This window comes from Leopardus geoffroyi, chromosome X (assembly GCF_018350155.1).
Source record: "Leopardus geoffroyi isolate Oge1 chromosome X, O.geoffroyi_Oge1_pat1.0, whole genome shotgun sequence".
In the NCBI taxonomy this organism is placed as follows: Eukaryota; Metazoa; Chordata; class Mammalia; order Carnivora; family Felidae; genus Leopardus; species Leopardus geoffroyi.
The window spans coordinates 63,440,937-63,461,443 of NC_059343.1; the positions used below are offsets into that span (position 1 = coordinate 63,440,937).

The 20,507-nt window shown below is 39.3% G+C and overlaps 1 protein-coding gene and 1 pseudogene across 1 annotated transcript in view; one reads left to right on the plus strand and one right to left on the minus strand.

Annotated features, from left to right (window-relative positions):
• Window positions 1-20,507, minus strand: part of MAGT1 (magnesium transporter 1) — a 60,752-nt gene that overhangs the window by 21,936 nt on the left and 18,309 nt on the right. The gene's annotated exons all lie outside the window — the stretch shown is intronic.
• Window positions 14,668-14,757, plus strand: LOC123595520 (annotated as a pseudogene).

Sequence of the window (20,507 nt, forward strand, 5' to 3'; positions counted from 1 at the left end):
GACGATGGTATGCTTAAAGAAAACAACATTGGAATTGCTAAGGTAAAGAAACCATGACTGACTCATCTGCATTGTATCTTTCCTGATGTGATATAACTGTATTTGTGGAAAATACAAAGTCTGAGTGAGTCCAGGGAAAAGATGCTGACCAACTGATGCAAACATTCAGGTCCCTCAACAGGTAATCCAATAATGGAGATTAGCTTGTATAAGACAACTATAATTTAAAGACATCAGCCAATAAAATAATCGAACTCCCTTGCTTTGATTCTATACTCACAATAGAACCCTCTAATAGTAATTTTTTAGACTTTCCCATAAGGAAGAAAAGTATAGTGATTAGTCGATATGATTATTTGGTCTCCTTGGCAATATAATATGGCAAATTAATGAATTAATAGATTAGTCCCTTATTTACCAACATCCATGTGAGTGTGCACAGTCTCCAGAACTCGGTAAATTCTGGCTACATTGTTAAAATTCAATTTCTCAATTTGAAAAGCTAAGAACCTTGGGGCGCCTGGGCGGCTCAGTTGGTTAAGTGTCCGACTTCAGCTCATGTCATGAACTTACAGTGGGTGAGCTTGAGCCCCACATCAGGCTCTGTGCTGACAGCTCGGAGCCTGGAGCCTGCTTCAGATTCTGTGTCTCCCTCTCTCTCTGCCCCTCCCCTACTCATGCTCTGTCTCTGTCTCTCTCAAAAATAAACAAACTTAAAAAAAATTGAAAAGCTAAGAACTAGACCCTGGACAGTTTTCACTCCATCAAACTGTTGCCCAAATTTTAGGCCAAAGTCTTTTTCTTTTTAATTTTTATGTATGTATATATGTATGTAATCTCTACACCCAACACAGAGCTCAAACTCATGACCCTGAGATCAAGAGTTGCATACTCTTCCAACTGAGCCAGCCAGGCACCCCTAGGCCAAAATATTCAATAGTTAACTATATCACTTTTGGATTCATAAAAAAATGTCTAAAAATACAGGTAATATATGAATCTATTTCCTCTATAAAATTAAAAAAAAAGTTTACAGGGTTATAAGGACCAACAATTCTAGCAGCCACTATTATTATTTCTAAACCTTTTTGAATTTATTCATATATGTGTGTGTATACCACAGAAAACACAAATATTGCTTTGTATCCACTTTAACACAAATGGTATCATATTAACTATCATATTCTGCAATTTGCTTTCTATGCAGCCATGTTTGAGGGATCTATCCATGATAGTACATATATATCAACCTCTTTCTTTTTTCTTTTTTTTTTTCATTCTTTTAACCAAGTTTTATTAAGCACCTATTTTGTACCAGGTAACAAAATTAAGAAATGTACTTAAATTGGCAAGGGAGCAAACTTCAGCAGAAGCCCGTATTTACTGGTGGATCAATGAAACCCAAACCCTTTCTGGCAAGAACCTGGCAAAAAAGCCCAGCCGTGACCTGGGCGTAGAGCCGTCGTCACCCAGTATATGCTTTGAATTGCAGGGTCCTCAAGTCAGGTGGCATGTTAAGGAGACTGAGATGCAGCTACCTCTCTTTCAGGGGCAAACGGAGAGACGCGACCTGCCTTTTGCCATGCAGCCAGCACCCAGCCACCAGCCACCCAGCCAGCGCAAGGCTTGAAAGGGGCTGGGAATTAAGTTTACAGCCATACCTGCATGTGTCTCTGTCCCATGCAAACTCAAACTCTCCCCAGAACCAAGATGAGCGCCTTCCAGGTAGCCCTTGTCCCGTGCCGCCCTGGGGGAGCAGTGCTGGCCTTTCTTTTTTTTTTTAAGTTTATTTATTTTGAGAGAGAGAAATTAAGAGCATGAGCGCGGGGGTGGGGGGGGGGGCGCAGAGAGAGAGGGAGAGAGAGAGAGAATCCAAGCAGGCTCTGCACTGCCAGCATGGAGTCTGATGTGGGACTTAAACTCACAAACTGTGAGACCATGACCCAAACTGAAACCAGGTGCCCCTCAACCTCACTCTTATAGATTATTAAGTAACTATGCTATTGTTAAACTTTTAGTTTTTTTTCCAATTATACATAATGTTGCAATGAACAGCCATATACTTACCTCCCTGTATACTTGTGAGAGGTTTTCTATAGAAATGGACTTGTTAGGTCACAGGATAGAAAAGTTTTAAATTAAAATGCATAGAGTCCATTTGCTTTCCAAAGTGGCTGTACCAATTTGTACTTTTACCCACCAATGTAGGAAGGTATCTATCTATTTCTGCAAAGTCTTGTCAAAACCTCATATAATAGGTAAACATTATACATCACCGTTATTGTAACTTGTATTTCCATAATTAGTAGTATAACATCTTTATGCCAAATCACCCCTTTTAAAATATCTTGTAGACCAAAGACACAATCGATAGAGTGAAAAGGCAATCTACAGAATGGGAGAAAATATCTGCAAATCATATTATCTGATAAAAGGTTAATACCTACAATATACAAAGAACTACAAGTCAACAACAAAAAACCCAAACAGATTAAAAACTGGGCAGAGAAAAAAAAAAACAACTGGGCACAGGATTTGAACAGATGTTTGTCCAAAAAAGAGAAACAACTGGGCAACAAACACATGAAAAGATGCTCTATATCACTAATCATTAGGGAAAGATAAATCAAAACTATAATGAAACTATGCCCATTAGAATGGCTACTACCATACCAAACCAAACCAAACCAAACCAAACAACTAGAAAATAAGTGTTGATGAGGATGTAAAGAAACTGGAACCTGTGTGTACTGTTGGTGGGAATACAAAATGGTGCAGTCACCATGGAAAACAGTATGAAAGTTCCTTAAAAACCTAAAAATAGAACTACCATTAGAGGAATTTCAATTCTAGGTGCATGTATCTAAAAGAATTGAAATCAGGGTCTCGAAGAGATGTTTGTACACTTACGTTCACAGCAGCATTATTCACAATAGCCAAAAGATGGAAGCAACTCAAGTGTCCATCACCAGATTAATACATAAATAAAATATGCTATATACATACAATGGAACATCAGTCAGCCTCAAAAAAGAAAAAAAATTCTGACACATGCTACAACATGTATAAACTTTGAGGACATAATGCTGAGTGAAATACAGCTTATTACAAAAAGACAAATACTGTATGATTACATTTATGTGAGGTACATACAGTAGTCAAATTCAAAGCGACTGAAAATAGAAAGAATGGTAGTTGCCAGGGGCTGGGCAAGAGGGAATAGGGAATTATTTAATATGTAAAGAATTTCAGTTTTATAAAATGAAAAGACTTCTGGAGATCGGTTGCACAACAATGTGTTATTTAACACTATTGAACAGTACATTTAAGATTGGTAAAGATAGTACATTATATGTTATATATATTTTCCCACTTATAGTGGCAAGTGACACTACTATTTGGAGAAAGATTTAAATTTCTTCCACAGATGGACATACTTATATCCTTATACCACCAACTCTAAATATAGCCCTAAAATGAGCATCGAAAAAAATAATAAAAAAATAAAATGAGCATCAATATGAAAGCTATCTGATGTAAAAGAAAATTAGTTTTGTATCTTTACAAATCACTAACAAAAATTCTTTGTGTATATTGTTAAAATAAATGGAATTACAATTTTTAATTTCTAAAACAATCCCAGTTTGAATAGTAGACAATTAGAAAGCAATTTCTTAAACTCTAGAGATTGTTTCCTTTGCTCTAATAAAGCCTAAATGCACTAATCTTTTAGGTTATAGCAGTTTATAAATGTACTAATTTTGAGTTATTGATCTGTGACTAGAATGACACAATGACATACTTTAAAATGGGAACATTAAGCTATTTACTACTTACTGAACATCTATTATGTGATTAATACAATAGCTACAGGAGGTTGGGTCTGCTCTTAAGTAACTATATTCTAAGGGGGACTGTCAAACAACTCTAGGACTAATTCTACTATAATGTAGAACGTGGATACACGTAGGATAGAAATATAAGGAAAATAGTATGGCGACACAAGAAAAGGGGTGACTTACATTTCATCTGGAGGATTTGAAAAGGCTGCAAGGGAGTATCTGAAATGAGGCTTTAAGGGTAAATAGAATTTTAAGAGGGGAGAAAAAGGGAGCAAGGATATTTCATGTTGTAGGAAGCAAACAACGATGCTGAAACAAGACAGGGTATGACATAATATAAATATGAGAAAGGTAGTTATGTGTTTAGAGTAAAGAGGGCATGAATGGAAGACTAAGGAATTTTGGCTTTAGTCTATATGCCACTATTTCCAAAAGTATGTTCCATAGAATCTAACCAAAATCCTCCATTAAACAGTCCAATAATTTGGGAAATTCTGCATATCACAGCCCACTGTTGGAACTGAAAGAGTAACATATCAGCATGTTAAAGTCTATGAGAAGTCCTGTGTTCAGAGACAATTCTCATAGGTTTCTTGTATTTCTGTATACATTGCATGCAGAGGACCTGACTGCCCTTGTTGTGGATGATTTGCCCAAGCATATTTGTATACCCTTAAAACTCAGAGATAGACCCCCTCCAAAGCAAAGAACATGCATGCTTTCTACCCTTATAGAAGATCTGGGTTTCCCAAAGCTTGGAGATATTCTCCCATAATGCAAACCACTGGCCTTCTCTGCATTGTTCCATGGGAAGTGGGGCTTGGGGAAACAGTACAAGAAAGTGCTTTGGAGATAATTTAGAGACCGTTGTTGCTGTGAATAATAAAGTCCTGGGGTGCCTGTGTGGTTCAGTTGGTTAAGCATCTGACTTCGGCTCAGGTCATGATCTCATTGCTAGTGAGTTTGAACCCCACGTTGGGGTCTGCGCTGACAGCTCAGAGCCTGGAGCCTACTTTGAATTTTGTGTCTCCCTCTCTCCCTCCCTCAGCCCCCTCCCTCACTCATGCTCTGTCTCTCTCTCAAAAATAAATAAACATTAAAAAAATTCAAAAATAAATAAATAAAGTTCTTTAACTCTGACCCAGGAGTATCATTTTTTCTGCCAATATCTATGAACCCATGGCAGGCTAACTTATTAGCACAATTGTAAGTAGAGTAAATCCCTCAGATCCTTCATAGTTCATGATACACTGAAGTCAAAAATAAAATTTAATTTTGTTTACCTTCAAGTTTCCCAAATCTAATTTTTCCCAATGATTCTTACTAATACTCTCCTGAAAAACCTCTGGAAACTGTTATAGCAGGTAATAGGGATAGAGTACTATATGGATGGTAAGTGAACTTTTTTTTTTTTTTTAAGTGAACCATTTGAAAGGCTACTGTATTAGTTCAAATGAAAGAAGATGCCATTCTGCCCCCTAACAGGGGAGAAAAAAACCTGAAAAACTCTTGTGAAGTTCATAGTCCAGGGGGTATAGTCTCACTAAAAGACTGAGACCTAACCATAGGACCATAAAATGTACCCATTCCTCCTCACCACCACATTACTAAAGGCCACTTTACCACAGCTCATTTTAACCGGTACATCATGTATGGTATGAAGAAAAAATTACAAGGCATACCAAAAGTTAAAATAAAAAAAACACAATTTGAAGACACAGAGCCAAGTATCATAACTAGACATGGCAAGGATGGTGGAATTATCAGACAGGGCATTTTTTAAATCTAGGATTAATATGCTAATAACTCTAATGGATAAATTAGACAGCATGTAAAAACATTTGGGCAATGTAAGCAAGGAGATAGAAATCCTAAGAAAGAACCAAAAAGTATTGCTAGAGATGAAAAACACTATAACAGAAAGAAAAACGCCTTTGATGAGCTTATTAGTACACTAGACATGGCTGAGAAAAAAAATCTCTAAGCTAGAGGATATATGAACAGAATCCTTGAAAACTGAAAAGCAGAGAATAAAAACTAAAAAGAACAGAACAGAATATCCAAGGACTATAGGTCAACTACTATAAAAGATGTAACATACACACAATGGGAATACCAGAAGAAGAAGAAAGAAAGGAACAGAAAAAATATTTAAAACAGTAATGATTGAGAATTTTCCCAAACTATGGGAATGCAAACTGGTGCAGCCACTCTGGAAGGCAGTATGGAAGTGCCTCAAAAAGTTAAAAATAGAACTACCCTACAACCCAGCAATTGGCACTACTAGGTATGTATCGGAGGGATATAGGTGTGCTGTTTCAAAGGGGCACATACACCGCAATGTTTATAGCAGTGCTATTGATGATAGCCAAAGTATGGAAAGAGCCCAGATGTCCATCGACAGATGAATGGATAAAGATGTGATACAGGGGTGCCTGGGTGGCGCAGTCGGTTAAGCGTCCGACTTCAGCCAGGTCACGATCTCACGGTCCGTGAGTTCGAGCCCCGCGTCGGGCTCTGGGCTGATGGCTCAGAGCCTGGAGCCTGTTTCTGATTCTGTGTCTCCCTCTCTCTCTGCCCCTCCCCCGTTCATGCTGTGTCTCTCTCTGTCCCAAAAATAAATAAACGTTGAAAAAAAAAAATTAAAAAAAAAAAAAAAGATGTGATACATATTTACAATGGAGTATTGCTCGGCAATTAAAAAGAATGAAATCTTGCCATTTGCAACAATGTGGATGGAATTAGAGGGTATTGTGCTAAGTGAAGTCAGTCAGAGAAAGACAAATATCAGATAACTGCACTCATTATGTGGAATTTAAGATCCCAAACAGATGAACATAAGGGAAGGGAAACAAAAATAATATAAAAACAGGGAGGGGGACAAAACATAAGAGACTCTTAAATACAGAAAACAAACTGAGGGTTGCTGGAGTGGCTGTGGGTGAGGGGATGAGCTAAATGGGTAAGGGGCATTAAGGCAGACATCATCAATCAACTGGATATAATTGACATCTATAGACTACTTCATCCAAAAAAGTAAAATATACATTCTTCTCAAGCTCACATGGATCACTCACCAAGACAGACCACATTCTGGGCTATAAAACACACCCTAACAAATTTAAAGAGTATAAATCATACAATGTTTGCCCTTAGACAACAATGTAATTAAACTAGAAATCAATAACAGAAAAAGAACTAGAAAATCCCCAAATATGTGAAAATTAAATGATACATTTCTAATTAACACTTGGTCAAAGAAGAAATCTCAAGAAAAATATAAAAATATTTTGAACTAGGGGTGCCTGGGCGGCTCAGTCGGTTAAGTGTCCCACTCTTGGTTTTGGCTCAGGTCATGATCTCATAGGTTGGGCTCTGCACTAGCAGCATGGAGCGTGCGTGGGATTCTCTAACCTCTCTCTGTCGTTTCCCTGCTTGTGCTGTCTCTGTCTGTCTCAAATAGATAAACTTTAAAAAATATTTTGAACTAAATGAAAATGGAAACACAACTTACCAAAATCTGTGGGATAGAGCAAAAACAATGGTTAGAGGAAAATTTATAACATTGAATGTATAATGAGAAAACATATCTAAAACCAATAATCTAAGTTTCCCCTTTACAAAACCAAAAAAAGAAGAGCAAATTAAATCCAAATTTAGTAGAAGAAAATAGATTAAAAGAATTAGAGCAGAAACCAATGAAATTCAAAATAGTCAATAGAGAAAAATCAATGAAACCAAAAGCTTGTTCTCTGAAGAGATCAAAGAAATAGATAAGTGTCTGGCCAAATTAAGAAAAAACGAGAGGGTGCCTGGGTGGCTCAGTCAGTTAAGCATCTGACTTCGGCTCAGGTCATGATCTCACAGTTCGTGAGTTTGAGTCCCGCATCCAGTGAGCTTGTGCCCCGCTCTGGGTAAAAAAAAAAAAAAAAAATCATGAGCCCCACTTCAGGTGAGCCCTGCTTATCTCTCTCTCTTTCCCCCTCTCTCTGTACTTCGCTCACTGTGCCCTCTCTCTCTCTCTCCCTCAAAAAAAAAAAAAAAAAAAAGAGAGAAGACACATAATACTAAGATATGAAAGAGAGATTATTACTACAGATCCTATGGACATTAAAAGGATAGTAAAAAAAAAAACTATCAACAAATTTGATAACCTATATGCAATGGACCAGTTCTTTGAAAGACATAATTTGCCAAAACTCACACACAAAAAATAAACAATCTGAATAGGCTCATACCTATTAAGGAAATGGAATCGATAATAATAACCTTCCAAAATAGAGAGCACCAGGTTCAGATGAGTTCAACGGTGAATTCTACCAAACATATAAAGAAGAAATTATACCAATTTCTACAATCTCTTTCAGAAGATAAAGCATATCTTTTATCTTCATACCCAAAACAAAGACATTATAAGAAAACCACACATCAATGTCTCTCATGAACATGGATACAAGAACTCTAACCAAAATATGAACAAATTGGGGCGCCTGGGTGGCTCAGTTGGTTAAGGTCTGACTTCAGCTCAGGTCATGATCTTGCAGTTTGTGAGTTCAAGCCCCGCATCGGGCTCTGTGCTGACAGCTCGAGACTGGAGCCAGCTTCTGATTCTGTGTCTCCCCCTCTCTTTCTGCCCCTCCACCACTCACGCTCTGTCTCTCTCTCTCAAAATAAATAAACATACAAAAATATATGAACAAATTAAATCATTAATGTACACAAAGAATTATACACCACAACCAAGAAAAATTTAAACCAAGTATGCAAGGGTGGTTCAATATTCAAAAGTTAATTAATACAAAGAAACAACAAGTATTGGTGAGGATTTGGAGAGAAAGGAATCCTCCTGCACTGTTAATGGGAGTGCAAATTGGTACAGCCACTGTGAAAAACAGTATGGAGATTCCTAAAAAAGTTAAAAATAGAACTACGCTATAATCCAATAACTGCACTACTGGGTATTTACCCAAAAAATACAAAAATACCAATTCAAAGGGACACAAGTGCCCCTATGTCTTCGGCAGCATTATTCACAACAGCCAAGTTATCGAAGCAGCCCAAGGGTCCAACTAATAGACAAATGGATGAAGAAGATGTGGTATATATATATATGGTATACACACACACACACACACACACACACACACACACACATTGGAATATTATTCAGCCATATAAAAGAATGAAATCTTGTCAGTTGCAATGACACGAATGGAGAGAGCATAATGTAAGTGAAATAAATCATTCAGACAAAGACAAATATCATATGATTTCACTCAAGAAACAAAACAAATGAGCAAAGGAAAAAAAGAGAGACAAACCAAGAAACAGACTCTTAACTATAGAGAACAAACTGATGGTTACCAGAGGGGTGGTGGGTGTGGGGGATGGGTGGAATAGGTGATGGAAACTAAGGAGTAGACTTGTCAAAAGCACTGGGTGTTGTATGGAATTGCTGAATCACTATATTGCACACCAGAAACTAATATAACAGTGTATGTTAACTATATTGAAATTAAAATAAAAAATAATGCAATTTATCATAACAATAGGCTAAAAAGAATCACATGATCTTATCAATAGATACAGGAAAAGCATTTGACAAAATCCAAACTTATTCATGATAAAATCTCTTAGTAAACTTAGAGGGGAGCTTCCTCAACTTGATAAAAATGCCTACAAAAATCCTACAAATAACATTATACTTTTTTTTCCTTCTGATAATGTTACATTTTTTTATTAATTTTATTTTTTTAATCTTTTTTTAATGTTCATTTATTTTTGAGAGAGAGAGAGAGAGAGAGAGAGAGAGAGAGAGAGAATCTGAAGTAGGCTCCAGGCTCTGAGCTGTCAGCACAGAGGCCGACGCGGGGCTCGAAATCTCAAACTGTGAGATCATGACCGAGCTGAAGTCAGATGCTTAACTGACTGAGCCACCCAGGCGCCCATATTTTTTTTTTAATTTACATCCAAATTAGTTAGCATATAGTGCAATAATGATTTCAGGAGTATATTACCCATCTAGCCCATCCCTGCTCCCACAACCCCTCCAGTACCCTCTGTTTGTTCTCCATGAGTCTCTTACGCTTTGTCCTCCTCCCTGTTTTTATACTAGTTTTGTTTACCTTCCCTTATGTTCATCTGTTTTGTCTCTTAAAGTCCTCATATGAGTGAAGTCAATATATTTGTCTTTCTCTCACTAATTTTTATTTTGATGAGGTCCCAATAGTTCGTTTTTGCTTTTGTTTCCCTTGCCTCCAGATATGTGTTGAGTAAGAAGATACTGTGGCCAAGATCAAAGAGTTTTTTGCCTGCTTTTTCCTTGAATATTTTGATGGCTTCCTGTCTTACATTGAGGTCTTTCATCCATTTTCAGTTTATTTTTGTGTATGGTGTAAAAAAGTGGTCCAGGTTCATTCTTCTGCATGTCGCTTCAGCACCACTTGCTGAAGAGACTGTCTTTATTCCATTGGCTATTCTTTCCTGCTTTGTTAAAGGTTAGTTGGCCATATATTTATGGGTCCATTTCAGGGTTCCCTCTTCTGTTCCATTGATCTGAGTGTCTGTTTTTGTGCCATAACATTATACTTAATGATGAGAAACTCAAAGCTTTCCTAGTAAGATTAGGTACAAGAATGGCCTTTGTAACCAATCCTTTTCAACATCATCCTAGAAGTTCTAACTAATGCAATAATGCAATAAGATAAAAGAGGAAATAAAAGGCATATAGATTGGGAAGGAAGGAAAAAATTGTCTTTGTTTACGGATGACAGGATCATCTATGTAGAAGATCCAAAAGAATCGACCAAAATAACTCCTGTAACTAATAATCGATTACAGAAAGGTTGCAGATTACAAGTTTAATATACAAAAGTCAACTGCTTCCATATATACCAGCAATGAACAAGAGAAATTTGACATAAAAAACAATACAGGGTACCTGGGTGGCTCAGTCAGTTAAGTATCTGACTTCTGCTCACATAACGATCTCACAGTTCATGGGCTCAAGCCCCGTATTGGGCTCTGCGCTGACAGCTCTGAGCCTGAAGCCTGCTTTGGATTCTGTGTCTCCCTCTTTTTACTCCCTTGCTTATGCTCTTTCTCTCTCTCTCTCTCAAAAACAAAATAAACATTAAAGAAATATTAAAGGGGAGCCTAGGTGACTCGTTGGTTTGAGCATCCGAGTTTGGCTCAGGTCAAGATCTCACAATTCACAGGTTTGAGCCCCACATCGGGCTCGCTGCTGTCAGTGCAGAGCCTGCTTTGAATCCTCTGTCCCCCTGTCTCTGACCCACTTGCTCTCTCTCTCTCTCTCTCTCTCTCAAAAATAAATGAAATGGGCGCCTGGGTGGCTTAGTTGGTTGAGCGTCTGACTGTGGCTCAGAACATAATCTCACAGTTCATGAGTTCAAGCCCCGCAACAGGCTCTGTGCTGACAGCTCAGAGCCAGAAGCCTGCCTTGGATTCTATGTCTCCCTTTCTCTCTGTCCCTCCCTCACTCTCACTCTTTCTCTCTCTCTCTCTCTCTCTCTCTCTCCCTCTCTCTCTCTCAAAAATAAAAACATTAAAAAAATTAAAAAATAAAATATTAAAAAATTAAAAAATACCATTTATATTAGCATCCCCCAATGAAATATTTAAGTATAAATCTAACAAAATATGTACAAAACCAATATGAGGAAAACTACAAAACTCTGATGGAAGAAATCAAAGAAGAACTAGCAAAATGGAGAGATATTTCTTGTTCATGGATAGGAAGACTCAATATTGTCAAAATGTCTTCCCAACTTCATCTATGGATTCAATACAGTCTCAGTCAAAATCCCAGCAATTAATTTTGTGGATATTGACAAAGTTATTCTAATGTTTATATGGAGACAAAAAAGACTCAGAATAACCAACACAATGTTGAAGGAGAACAAAGTTGGAGGACTGTCACTACTCAGCTTCAAGCTATGGTAATCAAGACTGTTGTATTAGCCAAAAAGCACATAGATCAATGGCACAGAACAGAGAGCCCAGAAATAGACCCACATAAAACTGATCTTTGACAAAAGAGAAAGGCAGTTACAAGGAGAAAGGACAGTCTTTTCAACAAATGGTGTTAAAACAACTGGATGTCCATGAGCAAAATAAATAAATAATCCACCTAATCAAAACGTGGACTTTATGCTTTTCACAAAAATTAATTAAAAATGGATCAAAGGCCTAAATGTAAAAGGAAAAAATATAAAACTCCTAGAAAGTAACATAGGAGAAAACCTACATGACCGTGGATATAGTGATAACTTCTTAGATATGACACCAAAGACATTATCTATGATGGATATAACTCATAAATTGTACTTCATTAAAATTAAAATCTTCTGCTTGGTGAAAAAGAGTCCAAAAACAAGATGACACACAGATTGGGAGAAAAAAATTTGCAATACACTCATCTGATAAATGACTGTTCTCTAAGATATACAAAGAACTCTTAAAATTCAACAATAAGAGGGGCGCCTGGGTGGCGCAGTCGGTTGAGCGTCTGACTTCAGCCAGGTCACGATCTCGCGGTCCGTGAGTTCGAGCCCCGCGTCGGGCTCTGGGCTGATGGCTCAGAGCCTGGAGCCTGTTTCCGATTCTGTGTCTCCCTCTCTCTCTGCCCCTCCCCCGTTCGTGCTCTGTCTCTCTCTGTCCCAAAAAAATAAATACACGTTGAAAAAAAAATTAAAAAAAAAAAATTCAACAATAAGAGAACAAATGAACCGATTTAAAAATGGGCCATGGTGCACCCGGATCACTTAGTTCAGCTTCTGACTCAATCTCAGGTCAGGTCTTGATCTCAGGGTCATGAGTTGAAGCCCCACATTGGGCTCCACATGGGTCATGAAGCCTACTTTAAGAAAAAATGGGCCAAAGTCCTTATCAAAGAAGATGTATGAATGGCAAATAAACATTTGAAAAGATGCTCTACGTGATATGTCATCAGGGAAATGCGAATTAAAACAGTAAGATACCACTATACAACTATTAGAATGGCCAAAATGCAGAACACTTGACAACACCAAATACTGATGACTATGTGGAACAATGGAAACTCTCATTTATTGCTGTCAGAAATGAAAAATGATACAGCCACTTTGAAAGACTGGCAGTTTCTTACAAAACTAAGCATGTTCTTACCATATGATCCAGCAATCACACTCCTTGATATTTACCCAAAGGAGCTGAAAACTTAATGTCTGTACAAAAACCTGCACATGGATGTTTACAGGAGTTTTATTCTTAATTGCTAAAACCTGGAGGCAATTAAGATGTCTTTCAATACATGAATGAATAAAGAAACTCTGGTACATCCAGACAATAGAATATTATTCTATGAGCACTATGAGCACTATGAGCACTATAAAGAAATGAACCATCAAGCCATGAAAAGACATGGAGAAACTTTAAATACATATTACTATGTAAAAGAAGTCAATCTGAAAAGTTTACATACTGTATGATTCTAGTTATATGACATTCTGGAAAAGGCAAAATATGGAAATGGTAAAAACATCAGTAGTTACCAAGGGATGGGGGGAGGGATGAATTGGCAGAGTATGGAGGATTATTAGGGCAGTGAAAATACTCTTTATAATACCATACTGATGGATACATATCATTATACATTTGTCTAAGCCAATAGAATGTACAAGATCATGAGTGAATCCTGATGTAAACTATGCACTTTGGGTGTTTATGATGTGTCAATGCAGGTTCATCAACTATAATAAATGTACTACTCTGGTGGGGAATGTTGACAATGAGAGAGGCTACCCATGTGTGAGGGGAGGGGATATAAGGGAAATCTCCTTATCTGCCCCTCAATTCTTTTGTGAACCTTAAGCTGCTCTTAAAACAGCCTTGGGGTGCCTGGGTGGCTCAGTTGGTTGGGCGTCTGACTTTGGCTCAGGTCATGATCTCATGGCTTGTGAGTTCTAGCCCGGCATCAGGCTCTCTGTGCTAACAGCTCAGAGCCTGGAGCCTGCTTCAAATTCTGTGTTCCTCTCTCTCTGCCCCTCCCTCACTCATGCTCTGTCTCTCTGTCTGTCTCTCTCTCAAGAATAAATAAAATATTAAAAAAACTTAAAAAAAAATTTTTTTAACGTTTATTTATTTTTGAGACAGAGAGAGACAGAGCATGAACGGGGGAGGGTCCGACAGAGAGGGAGACACAGAATCTGAAACAGGCTCCAGGCTCTGAGCTGTCAGCACAGAGCCCGACGCGGGGCTCGAACTCACGGACCGTGAGATGGTGACCTGAGCCGAAGTCGGCTGCTTAACTGATTGAGCCACCCAGGCGCCCCTAAAAAAACTTTTTTTAAGTCTTAATTTTAAAAAGTACAGGTGCTGGAATGCCTAGGTGGTTCCGTCGGTTAAGTGTCCAACTCTTGGTTTTGGCTCAGTTCGTGATCTCATGGTTTGTGAGTTCAAGCCCTGGATCAGGCTCCGCACTGGAAGCATGGAGCCTGCCTGGGATTCTCTCTCTCCCTCTCTCTTTGCCCCTCCTCCACTCTGTCTCTCAAAATAAATAAACTTAAAAAACTTTTTTTTAAAAATACAGGTGAAAAAAATACAGGTGCAAGAGGTCATGATTAATAGAGCTAATGGGTATGGGATTCAAAGCACAGGAAAAGGGTTAAGCTTTGAACAGGAATAAGGAGATTTTCCACTAAGTCAGGAAGCAAGAGGGTAGACAGGTACCTAGTTCTACTAAGAACTTCACTATTACATAATGGTGGCACAATGGTAGTATTCACACTGTGATTTAAAAAATTACTTGATAAATTGTAGAGTTAAAACTGGTCAGTACTATAATTAGAATGATACAGAGAATATTAGCAGGGCCCCTGCACAAGGATGACAAATTCATGAAGCATTCCATGTTTAAGAAAAGAAAGAAAAACTGGTTAAAATGATAACTTTTTGTATTATATATAGCTTAACACAATAAAAAACTACAAAACCTACTTGATTACTACTCATTTTCCATATTCTAATAGCACCGACCATTACATTTCATGGCTAGCTCAAGTTCACCTTTTATCTCACTACTTTAGATATCACATAAGACAAGTCTTATTTAAAATTTCTTGTGTCCAGGGCACCTGGGTGGCTCAGTTGGTTAAGCATTGGATTCTTGGTTTTGGCTCAGGTCATGATCTCAGGGTTCACGGGAAAGAGCCCTGCACTGGGCTCTGTGCTGACAGCGTGGAGCCTGCTTGGGATTCCCCTTCTCCCTCTCTCTCTGCCCCTCCCCCCAACTCACTCACTCTCATTCTTTCAAAATAAATAAATATTTAAAACTTTTTGTGGCCAAGGGAAGATGAAGGAGTAGGAGGACCTTGAGCTCACCTTGTCCCGTGGACACATTGAGGCAGCAACTACATGTATTGCAAACTAATTCTGAAAATGACCTGAATACTGGCAGAAAAGATCTTCCACGGCTAGCTGTAGATAGACCACATCAAAAAGGGTAGAAGGAATGGAGATGTGGTTGGAAACCAAACCCCCAGTACAAATGACCACAAATACAAGGGACATCACAAGCACAGAGGAGCAAGGCAATTAATCAGATCCCACACCAGGGACCCCTGGCCCTGAAGGCCTGCACTGGGAAGGTAAGTCTCCATACATCTTGCTTTGTAAATAAGTGGGGCTAAGGGGCGCCTGGGTGGCTCAGTTGGTTGGCAGCTGACTTTGGCTCAGCTCATGATCTCACAGTTTGTGGGTTCGAGCCCCACGTCGGGCTCTGTGCTGACAGCTCAGAACCTGAAGCCTGCTTCGGATTCTGTGTTTCCCTCTCTTTCTGACCCTCCCCCGCTCACACTCTGTGTCTCTATCTCAAAAATAAATAAACATTAAAAAAAGTTATAAAAAAAAGAAAAGAAAAGAAGTGGGGCTTAACTCCGGGAGAGCAAGAAGGAAATAGGAAAAAGAAAACGAATCCCTACGCTCAAAGAATCAGCACACTAAATGACTTAGCCTGAATACAGAAGCAGCAGTTTGAAAAGTACCTGGGGTATATATGAAGGAAATTTACTCACCAATTTTAGGACATGTGCTGGAGGGGCAGGGATCTGCAGACTTCTCTGGGAACAAAAGTGCTAGTGGGTACCATTTTTATCTTTCCCACCCCTAGCCTACATATTCAGACACTTGTGGAAGCCAGTTCACACACTCTCCATCTACCTTGTTAGTGCCACATGTCTGGCTCTGGCATTCCTCTTTAGACCTGCCCCTCTTAACACACACACCTTGGCAGGTGCCCCTGCAAAGTGGCTTCTGCCCCACCACACTTGGCAGGCAGCTCCAGTTGGAACTAGCACCCTTCCAAAATGAATTCTGCCCTGGGGTGGGGAGGAGATAACCACATACAACAGCATGCCTGCAGTTCCTAAAGGTGGGCCTCTTAGCTGACTGCACAGACAGCCAGCGCCAGCACTACCCTTCCCTGCATCTGTAGCTATCACAGCATCTAGCTGTACAACCAGGTTTAGGGCCAGACCCACCCACCAACAAGCCCATGAGGGCTGCAGCAGGGCCTCTCAACAGTGTAGGAAGCAAACCCTGTCTATTGCACTTGCAGTAGGTGAATTGGTTATTGAAACCAGTTGGGGTGAGGGCCAGCCCCGCCCACCAGCATGCCCACAGTAATCACAGCTCATCCACAACAGGAGGGCACATGTAGCTCATATAGGGAGCACTTGGTTCTGGTGTACAGGGTAACTGTACTACAGGGCACCATGAGGCCTCTCCTATACAAGGCCACTACTTTCAAGACCAGGAAAAAAAAAAAAGACCAGAAGATGTAGGTGACCTACATGACCACAAAGAAACAAACACAGAAATAGACAAAATGAGGAGACAGAGGAATGTGTCCCAAATAAAAGAACAAGCCAAAATCACAGAAAAAGAGCTAAACAAAATGGGCATAAGCAATATGCCCGATAAAGAGTTCAAAGCAATGGTCATAAAAGTACTCACTGGTGGTGATACATGGGGGCATGTGTACCCCAATGTTTATAGCAGCGCTTTCAACAATAGCCAAATTATGGAAGGAGCCTAAATATCCATCAACTGATGAATGGATAAAGAAGATGTGGTTTATATATTCAATGGAATACTACTTGGCAATGAGAAAGAATGAAATCATGCCATTTGCAGTAACGTGGATGGAACTGGAAGGTATTATGCTAAGTGAAATAAGTCAGTCAGAGGACAGATATCATATGTTTTTACTCATATGTGGATCTTGAGAAACTGAACAGAAGACCATGGGGGAAGGGAAAGGGAAAAAATAGATATAAACAGAGAGGGAGGAAGGCAAACCACAAGAGACTATTAAATACAGAGAACAAACTAAGGGTGGGTGGGGAGGTGGGGAACAGGAGAAAATGGGTGATGGGCATTGAGGAGAGCACCTATTGGAATGAAAACTGGGTATTGGATGTAAGCCAATTTGACAATAAATTATATTCAAAAATAAATAAATAAAAGTACTCACTGGACTTGAAAAGAAGGTGGATGAACTCAGAGAGAACTTCAAAAAAGAGATAAAAACTATCCAAAAGAACCAGACAGAGGTAAAGAACACAATAACTGAATTAAAAAATGCATTAGAGGGAATAAACAGCAGACTGGGAGACACAGAAGAATGGATCAGCAATCTGGAAGACAGGATAATATAAAGCAACAAAGCTGAATAGCAGAAAGATAAAAGAATAATAAAAAAAAGAGAACAGCTTGGGGTACCTGGCTGGCTCAGTTGCAAGAGCATGCAACCCTTGATCTCAGGGTCAAGAGTTCAAGTGCCACGTTGTTTTACTTAAAAATAAAATATTTTGGGGCGCCTGGGTGGCGCAGTCGGTTAAGCGTCCGACTTCAGCCAGGTCACGATCTCGCGGTCCGTGAGTTCGAGCCCCGCGTCGGGCTCTGGACTGATGGCTCAGAGCCTGGAGCCTGTTTCCGATTCTGTGTCTCCCTCTCTCTCTGCCCCTCCCCCGTTCATGCTCTGTCTCTCTCTGTCCCAAAAATAAATAAACGTTGAAAAAAAAAATAAAAAAAAAAATAAATAAATAAAATATTTTTAAAAAAGAGAACAGCTTAGGGGCGCCTGGGTGGCGCAGTCGGTTAAGCGTCCGACTTCAGCCAGGTCACGATCTCGCGGCCCGTGAGTTCGAGCCCCGCGTCAGGCTCTGGGCTGATGGCTCAGAGCCTGGAGCCTGTTTCCGATTCTGTGTCTCCCCCTCTCTCTGCCCCTCCCCCGTTCATGCTCTGTCTCTCTCTGTCCCAAAAATAAATAAACGTTGAAAAAAAAAATTAAAAAAAAAAAGAGAACAGCTTAAGGGACCTCTATGACATCATCAAGCATAATAATGTTTGCATTACAGGGATCCCAGAAGAAGAAGACAGAAAGAAGGGGGAAGAAAAAATTATTTGAAGAAAAAATAGCTGAAAACTTCTCTAATATGGGGAAGGAAACTGACATCCAGGTCCAGAAAGCACAGAAAACCCAAAACAAGATGAATCCAAGTAGGTCTACACAAAAACATATAATTAAAATGGCAGAAATTAATAATAGAGAAATTTATTTATTTTTTTTCAACGTTTATTTATTTTTGGGACAGAGAGAGACAGAGCATGAACGGGGGAGGGGCAGAGAGGGAGAGAGACACAGAATCGGAAACAGGCTCCAGGCTCTGAGCCATCAGCCCAGAGCCCGACGCGGGGCTCGAACTCACGGACCGCGAGATCGTGACCTGGCTGAAGTCGGACGCTTAACCGACTGTGCCACCCAGGCGCCCCAATAATAGAGAAATTTAAAAGCAGCAAGAGAAAACAGTTACATACGAGGGAAGCCCAGTAAGGCTACCAGCTGAGTTTTTCAGCAGAGACTTTGCAGACCAGAAGGGAGAGTGGCATGATATATTCTAAGTGCTGAAAGAAAAAAAACCAGCAACCAAAAATACTCTACCAGGTAAGGTTATCAACAGAATTGAAGAGCAGATAAAGAGTTTCTGAGACAAAAAAAAAGTTACAGAAGTTCATCACCACTAAACCAAACTTAGAGTAAATGATAAGGGTATTCTTTATTTTATTTTTTAAAAGTTTATTTTGGGGCGCCTGGATGGCTCAGTCAGTTGGGCGTCCGATTTTGGCTCAGGTCATGATCTTGCAGTCCGTGAGTTCCAGCCCCGCATTGGGCTCTGTGCTGACAGCTCAGAGCCTGGAGCCTGTTTCAGATTCTGTGCCTCCCTCTCTCTCTGGCCCTCCCCCGTTCATGCTCTGTCTCTCTGTCTCAAAAATAAATAAACGTTAAAAAAAAAGAAAGTTTATTTATTTTGAGAGAGAGAGAAAGAGCAGGGGAGGGGCAGAGAGAGAGGGACAGAGAAAGAATCCCAAGGAGGCTCTGCATTGACAGCACAGCCCAATGTGGGGCTCAAACTCACCAATAGTGAGATCATGAAGGGGCATTCTTTAAATGGAAAAAGACCGTAACTAGAAGAAAATTATGAAATGAGGAAATTTCAATGATGAAAGCAAAAATGCAGTAAAGGCATTAGATTAATCACTTATAAAGCCAGCATGGAAGTTAAAACACAAAAGAAGTAAAATCAATTATATCTACAAAAATTAGTCAAGGGATATACAAAATCTTAAAAACAAGGTAACATAGAATGTCATAATCCACCCACAACACTAGACAAATCCATCACACAAGGGAAGAAGAAAATATAGATCAGAGAAGACCTACAAAAACAACCAGAAAAAAAATAACAAAATGGCACTAAGTACATACCTATCAGTAACTACTCTAACTGAACTAAATGCTCTAATCAAAAAACATATCATGGAGCACCTAGGTGGCTCAGTTGGTTAAGCATCTTACTCTTTAATTTTTTTTTTTAATGTTTACTTATTTTTGAGAAAGAGAGCGTGAGCAGAGGAGGGGCAGAGAGAGGGGGAGACATAGAATCTGAAGCAGGCTCCAGGCTCTGAGCTGTCAGCACAGAGCCCAATGTGGGGCTCAAACCCTTAAACCATCAAACAGAGAGATCATGACCTGAGCTGAAGTCAGACGCTTAACCGACTGAGCCACCCAAGGCGTCCAAGTGTCTGACTCTTGATTTTGGCTGAGGTCATGATCTCAGGATTGTGAGATTAAACCCCGCCTTTGGGCTCTGTGCTGGATGTAGAGACTGTTTAAGATTCTCTCTTTCTCTCTCCCTCTCTCTCTCTTCCCCTCCCCCATTTGTGCGTGCTCTCTTGTGCTCTTTCTCTCTCTCAAAAAAATATGGTGACCGAATGGATAAAAAACAAGAACAATCTATGTGCTGCCTACAGAAGTTTCATTTCAGACCTAAAGAAACACACAAACTGAAAGTGAAGGAATGGAAAATGTATTCCATGAAAATGAAGGCAGGAAAAATAGCCAGGTACACTTATATCGGAGAAAACAGACTTAAAACAGAAGACTGTAGCAAGAGACAAAGAAGGGCATTACATAATGATAAAAGGATAAATTTAACAATACAATATAACTATTATAAATACACACCCAACATAGGAGCACTGAAATAAATGAGGCAAATATTAATAGATATAAAGAGAGACGTTGACAATAATGCAATAATAGTA